This window comes from Halyomorpha halys, unplaced genomic scaffold (genome assembly GCF_000696795.3).
Source record: "Halyomorpha halys isolate HHAL.00 unplaced genomic scaffold, Hhal_1.1 Scaffold279.1, whole genome shotgun sequence".
Taxonomy (NCBI): domain Eukaryota; kingdom Metazoa; phylum Arthropoda; class Insecta; order Hemiptera; family Pentatomidae; genus Halyomorpha; species Halyomorpha halys.
Genome location: NW_027115598.1, coordinates 94,843 through 103,159, shown reverse-complemented (window position 1 = coordinate 103,159; position 8,317 = coordinate 94,843).

Sequence of the window (8,317 nt, the reverse complement as noted above, 5' to 3'; positions counted from 1 at the left end):
TATGGTGGACTATGGCTGCCTGGTATATGGTGGACTATGGCTGCCTGGTATATGGTGGACTATGGCTGCCTGGTATATGGTGGACTCTCGGGTAATCTCAAATCTAGACTTGAACGTCTTATGAACTGCACAGTACGCCGACCTAAATTGGCTCTATCCATCCTTCCGATGCCAGTATTTCCTAGCTTCCTTTCTATTCCAAGCAATTAGTACTCAACGCCACTCCTATTTCCTAGAAATCCTGAAATTCAAATTTTCTGTCCAATCCCGTACTACCAGGTCCCGTTTATCTGACATCTACCCTCCACCTCACCGAACTGCTGCATTTGATAAATCATTTTTTATCGGAGCTGCCTTTAACTGGAACTCCATCCCTCTAACATACATGATGTACCCTTCCCTCGTTTAAAACCCTTCTATTTAACTACTTTTTAATTCACCAATCTAATCCAATATTATAGTAGTACAGATATATATATTTTTTTAAATATTTATTTCAATCTTGTAATATCATTGTGTAATATAATATAACACCTACGAATTGGTTAAGTCTTTAGCTCAAAATATTATTAAGTAAGCACTGGCGGATATACTAAACACATTTGGGACAATCATTGATCTTGAGTTTGACTTTTTTCAAAACAGTGAAGGTATATAGTAAAACAATTTGAGCCATAAAAAATACAGAACTGCTCAGAGAGGACTGTTACTAGATCAACGGTTGTAGAAGAAGATATTTTATCAGAAACACGCTTGACCACTACATTTTTATAAGACTGGGTGGACCCCGGAGTGCTCTCGAACTCACAGCGTTGATGAACGGCTAAAGTTAAAGAATAATTTATTTTGATAATTTACTGTTCAAAAATAATTTTTTTTTTTTGTAATCTAGATTTAAATTGTCTGTGTGAACACCCCAGACTTTGGACAATACACAAACGACTAACTTGAAATCCTCACATAAGAAAGAAAACAGGATACTGCATGTCGATTACGACTATTACAGCACTTATTATACAAACTGTCTAAACTTTTAATCTGTTCAGTAGTCAATAACTTCAATTGAATTTCACGCCATTGCTCCAGCACCTTCGAAATTCTGCGAACCATATGATTCAGTTTAAATAATTCAGATTGCTGCCGCCAAGGAGTACACACACTACGGCTTTTGGTACTGACTAGGGGAAGCTGGCGGTTCCAACTGCTCAAGCTGTCAATTGCCTCAATCTTGCTTTCACAATAGACTGCCGGCATACTCCCAGAAGATATAGGTATAGAAGCTTTGAGACTAGCACGCCGCTTCAATCAGTAAGTCCCCTCATTTATTTCCATTGATCGCCTAAGACCATGTGGAGTGAAGTACTGTAATAGCTCGCCGCCAACACCTATGACATTAAAAGGAAAATAATTTTTTCATTACAGGGGGCCCCCGACTATTACAACATTTACTAGACAAACGGTCTAAATTGCCAATCCATTACAAAAGACTGATCTCCATGAATATTATAAGGTCTATCTGGACATGCGGAGTTGAGCTTTGGGGCTTCACTAAACCATCAAATTCCTCCCGAATCCAATCCTTACAGTCCAAAATCCTTCGTAAAATCCTTAACGCTCCTTACTTTGTCACAAATCAAGTCATCCATCATGACCTCAATGTCCCATATGTTGCCGATTTGGCCAAAACCAGATACTATTCCTTCCATGGAAAACTTCCCAACCACGCAAATCCACTTGTTTCTAACCTGGTTTCTCCTTCATTACCTAATAATCCTTCTAGGCGTCTGAAAAGTAGATGGCCTCGGGATCTTCTCCTCTAGAAATGTTATTGGGGTTCTATCAATGGGTAGATTCGCCACATGTTTGTATCATGTAACTATCTCACCTACAGCAAATTTACTTGTTGTATATATGTTATACAGTTGTAAATATCAATAAATAAATTATTAAAAAAAATTATGTTATATTTTCTTAACTTGTATCAACAGTACTGACAGCGTTCACAGACCAGGAGTTTTTTTTTTTTTATTTTCATAACTTTCATTAATGTCCTTATCTTTTTCTTAATATACATTTTCATCACTGAAATTATTCTCTCTCTTCTTTTTTCTACCCTACCTATACCATAAAAAATCCATTACAAAATACTGATCAACATGTCTATAATAAGATCTGTCTGGACTTACGCCGATGAGCTTTGAGGCCCCATTAAACCTTTAATCATTATTTCTCATATCTAATCCATATAATAAATCCACAATGCTCCTTATTGTGTCACAAATAAAATCATCCATAAAGACCTTAATGTTCTAGCCCGAACCTTTTTTTTTTTATTTCTCTCTAACCACCCAAACCCTCTAGGGTTTGAAAATATGGCCTGGAGACTTCTAATGTAGAAATGTTATTAGAGAGCTCACAATGGGTAGTTTCTATAGAAGTATGTATCATATCTTTAAACTATCATATTACCGTATTAAATGTACTATAATAATGTAATGTATTTTTATGTAAATGTTAATAAATATAATAAAACAACAAAGTCTGTGTCAAATAGGTAGGTCAAATTAATTTTCATTATTATTATTATAATATTATAGAAATTGTGTTTTATTTTATATTTGTTTATTGTATGGATGGATAATATAACTATCATTTGTTAGAGTCATTCACTCCTGAGGGGATGGGGTGCGACCCCCCCCCCTTTACGATCTTCTGCTTAAATTATAACTTATTTTGTTTCTAAAATACAGTACCACGTAAAAGCCATTTCCTACACACCATAAACCAGCAGATTATACCACACCATTGGCTATGCATGGCGTACTTTTACCGGTAATGCATGTTAAGCTTCAACTCACTAGAACATATTAATTATCCATTTATACCCAGAGGTAAGTACACATTTCAAACTCGACAAACTCCAACGGCCAATATTTCAGCTTTGTTGTCACAGCTCGAAACCCTTTCACCACTCAGTAGCAATAATTTTCACCAAAATATTTTAAAGTATAGAAACAGTGACCGTATATAGCTAATTGTTAGAGTTATGTATTTACACTCATATTCTTATATTAATTTCTTGAAAGGTCGATAAAAGTAGCATAATTCAGAAAATCATCGAAATATGTAAAATAGTTCAACTTATTATAATATAACTTATTTACAAATGTAATTGTGTGTATATTATCTACAAATATATACATTGCTTATGGGTCATTTTAACAAAACTTAGAAATTTAAGCCCTAATGAGATCATAGTATCTTTACAACAATCGTTCCCTCCACATATCCTTCTAGTGATTTCCTTCTAAACTCAATTCTACTAAATCAGTTTTACCAGAATCCTCCTATCTACGTTACGTTTTTACCCGTTGGTTCAGTGTTTATTAAAATTTTAGGGATCTGCTCATTACTAAGCCCTACAACATTACACGCCTTTCTTATTCGCCGTAATGCTATAACTTGAATTATATTGACTGGGTGTAGGTCCCTTAATTCACTATTGTGTAATCTTCTAAATTCTCCCGTTAATTCATCCTTTTTCGGTCCGAATATTTTGCGTAATACTTTATTTCCGAAAACCTTAAGACGCTGTTCATCTCATAGTGCGAGAGGCCACGTCTCACACCCATAAAGAATAGGAATGATAATAGTTTATAATAATGATAATGGTTTATAATAATAATAATAATAATAATAATAATAAAGGCTTAACGAACCCAAAGATTCGATGCCGATACCACCAAACGCTCTCTGCATACATCCTTCCAGTGATGCCCCTCCAAGCCCAATTCCACTAAATCTGCTTAACGCAATCCTCCCATCTACGTTGCGGTCTACTCCTCGGACGTTTACCCGTTGGTTCAGTGTTTATTACCATTTTAGGGATCCGCTTGTTACTAAGCCCTACATTCTTACATGCCTATCTTACACGCCGCAATGCTATAACTTGAATTATATTTACTGGGTGTAGGTCCCTTAATTCAGCGTTGTGTAATCTTCTAAATTCTCCCGTTAATTCATCCTTTTTCGGTCTGAATATTTTGCGCAATACTTCATTTTCGAAAACCCTAAGACGCTGTTCATCCCTTAGTGTCAGAGGCCACGCCTCACATCCATAAAAAAACCGTGAAAAGGATAATGGTTTGTTTGTAAATTCTAATTTTTAAGTTTTTAAATAGGAGGCGCGAGCTAAGCAGTTTCGAAATTGAAAAATAACAAGCATTTCCCCCCTTAAACCTACCTTTTGTTTTCTCATCAATTACGTTTTTTTCTAGTTACCGTAGAACCTAAATACTTAAACTTATCTACCTGTTCAAACGTATTTCCTCCTATATCTATATCACCGAAATTGCTCGCGTTTCTACTGCTAAACATATAAGGATAATAGTTTGTATAAGGATCATAATATCCCTAATATATCTCTAAATCTCTAAATATATACTCTATAATATATCTTTTAACCATATAAGGATAATAATTTGTAAGTTCTAATTTTTACATTTTTGGATTGAAGGCGAGAACTAAGCAGTTTCGAAATTGAAATTATTTTGATGTTTATATATATTATATCTATACATTTAGTTTCCTTTTTCAAATATTTAGCATATTTATTCGTGTATGGTGCCAGTATTTAGTTCTGAATAGATCCCAGTTATTCTTGTGAAGTATGACTTAGAAGTCTAAGTTGGTTAGATTAGTAAAGTTTCATAGGACATGCATATCTTAGCACAGTTCAAGATACTGCTTTATGCAATATAAATCTATCCCTATGTGATAATTATTACTTATTTTTGTTAATATATAGATTTTGTATATGATTTACCTTTAATTTCCTGTTTCTAGATTGTTTTGGCAAAGGTTTACTGTCCAAACACTAATGTGAGTCATAAGTAGAAAAGATTGTATCATCATAAAGTATCATTTTCGAGGGAAATATTTTGTTTATATATTTATTTGGGACTATTTTTAAAACTAAAAATACATCAAGTAAACTTTATGTAAGATCATAATGCAGTGATGTATGCTTGTAGAGAAACTATCCATCGGTAGGACTCTATAATATTTCTATACTAGAAGGTTTCTAGGCCAGATTTTCTTTTCAGGCGCCTCATGGATTTCGATGGTAAGGGAGTTTATAATGGAAGGATTGATATCAGGTTCGGCCTCGATCGGTTACATATGGAACATGGATGATTTTTTTGTGTGACAAAGTAAGGAACATTAAAGATTAAACAAAAGGTTTTGGAATTTATAGGTTGGATACAAGAGAAATTCGAAGGTTTAGATGAGCCACAAAGCTCAACTTCGTATGTCCAGATAGGGCTCATTGCAGTCATGTAGATCAGTTTTTGTAATGGATTGGAAGTTTAGACCGTTAGTCTAGTTAATAGTCAAAATAGACGTGTTGTTTCCTGTCTTTTCAGTCTTGTGTGAGAAAACCAAGTTAGTCCTTTGTCCAGATGTAGTCCAAGATAACGAATCTGTTGTACAGGGGTATGAGCAACATTATTAAAGGGTAAAGTATGACGAAGGGTAAAGGTGATTTGATGGGATTTATCTTGATTCTCCAATTTCGGGTTATTATGAACTGTGAGCACACGTGTGTCATCGGTATACGTGATAAGGATAGCATTAGGTTTGGTTAGGATGTCAGCTGTATAGACTGTGAGTAGGATGAGATCGAGGATATTACCCTGAAGAACACCAGTGAACTGAAAGGAATAATCTATCAATGAGAAGAGAACGGATGTTAAGAAAGTAAGTTGGAGACACGAATTGGGACACGATCAAAAGCCTGTTCTACATCGTAAAAACTATCGTGCAATACATTCCGCGAGATAAATAACATAAAAAATCAGTGAAGACTAAAATGACTTTATTCTAATATATTTACAAGAACTACATGTTACTCAGTCTCAGTCTCTATCTTCTAACTCATATCTTACTCAGCTATCTAGTCTAGAAAATATATATGTACTCTGGAGAAGAGGGGATAGAAAAAATAATGAAATAGGAGAAGGGGTTTTGACCAATCGGATAATTTTAGGAGACTAGGTGGGGGAGGTAGAGAGCCTATGAGATTTAAAAGTAAAGTATCTGGAAGGCGTGGCTAGAAGTTGTGTGGTCGGAGTTCTAAGAAAGACACCAGGGCCTAAGACTTTTGTGCACTGACTTACATATGTTAACCATAAAATAGTTTGACTGATGCAAGTCCATTGTTAGATGACAGCATGTACCTGCTCGAGTACCATTTACCATTGCCTTTTGATATAGGATTCTAAGGATTTGAAAGGCCTGTTAGAATGGTTTCAAGGGCCGTATGGGGACGTAGTTGTTTTTATTGAGTTTCTTTTGTAATGAAATGTGAACACAAGGAACCATATGTGACCGAACCTACAGTTGGGCAAGGGGCAATTGTTTAAATTTATAATGCTGGTTCCTTAACTCGCGCTTTAAAGAAGACGAGACAAAGTCCACCACTACGTTGCTGGATAGTGGAGTGGGATGTTCGAAATCCTAACTGATCATCAGTGATTATATGATTTTAATCAATGATACTGTATTAACGTTTCAACATGAGTTTTCCAAGGATTTTGCTGATGATTGTTAATAGATTTTGCCCATTTTAAGCAGTCCGGAAAGTGGTTTTTCTCCTTATTTCTCGTGGGAAAATTTAAAATTATTTCTTTGCAAAATTATGCCCCTATAAAAAATAAACCAGTACGATAAAATATAAATTCTGTATTATTGAATGCTAAATGTTTTTTGAGTCAATTCTAACATTATACTTAATTCTATGAAGTTATTCTGTAAATTGAAAAGCTTAGATATAGTTTAAGTGAAATTATAAAACTTACTATCAAATAAATCTGGTAACAAAATCATTTATCAGACTGAACCCATTGTGTATGCGCTCTCACAGTCAAACTTTCTTAAAACTCTGCATTCCAGGCAGGAACTAGGTTAATCCAGTAGGAGTGTCCCACTTATTCTTCCCCTTATAGGTGTCCCTTGAGAATTTATCTCATGATAGACAATTTGTTCTATTTTTGTTTTCTATTTTATTTAACGACCCAACTAATGCATCACAAACACTACAGACACACTTACCATATATTGAAGGCTGGTGTCAAAACTGGAGAATCAAAATAAATCCTGACAAATCCCATCAGATCACCTTTACTCTCCGTCGTAAACCTCTACCATCCTCTCCTACAGTATCCTTTCTAAATACTCCACTAACGCCTGTTGAACAGATTCCATACTTAGGACTCCATCTTGACAAGAGACTTACTTGGAATCCACACTCAAGACTGAAACGATAAGAAACTGCTCGTAGATTCCGATTGCTACAACATTTACAAACGCTCTAAGATTCCCATTCATTAAAAAAAAATTAGTATACACTACAATAATCAGACCAATTTGGACATATGGAATTGAGCTCTGGAGCTCCACCATACCATCAAATTTCTCCCGCATCCATTCCTTCCTATGATTTTCAAGTGTATATGATACATACAACATATTTACTTATTTTATTATTTTGTACAGTTGTAAATTACATTAAATAAATAAATTTAAAAAAAGTATTTTATTTAAGTGGATATGGAGATGACAAACATTTTTGGGATTATTTTCAATGCAATTTGAATTAAAAATTTTAAATTGTAGATCTTCCACCAGGGGCTGAAGACTCAATATTTAGTAAAAGATCTAAGATTTTCTTGCCTTGGCTCATAATTTAAAATAAGTAACTCAGGAGGTGTCCAGGTGAGAAAAATACTCAAATGGAAAAAAACAAGAAAAAATTATGTAACTTTAGGAGAGTACAGATGAGTGAAATGCTCATTCTTACCGTTGCGAGGAGACCAGAGCAAAACTGAATTCAGTATAAATGGAAAGGTAAATGAGCGAGAAACATAAGCAAGGGGCTGTAACAACATCAAAGCGTCAATCGAAGGTAAACAAAAGTATAAACAAAACAGATGAAGTATAAGGAAAATATAGGCGTTTATTTTCCCAAAATGCTCAAGACTACACCTCTCCCGGGTTAATATTTTTTACATCCTAATTTATTAATATTTATAGTAGCAGAAAAAAAATATCTCTCTTGTTGTTAATAGTAATGAGCAATCAACGAATATAAAATATGAAAAAATTGAGAAATATTAAAATATAAGATGGGTCAAGGTTACGGTCAAAAAAAGAACAAATGGTTGGAGAAGTTTGTCGGGGGGTGCGGTCAGCAAAGAACAACATAAATAAACAAAACCATATTTATTTATTTTATGCCGACGTTTCGACCTGAGTT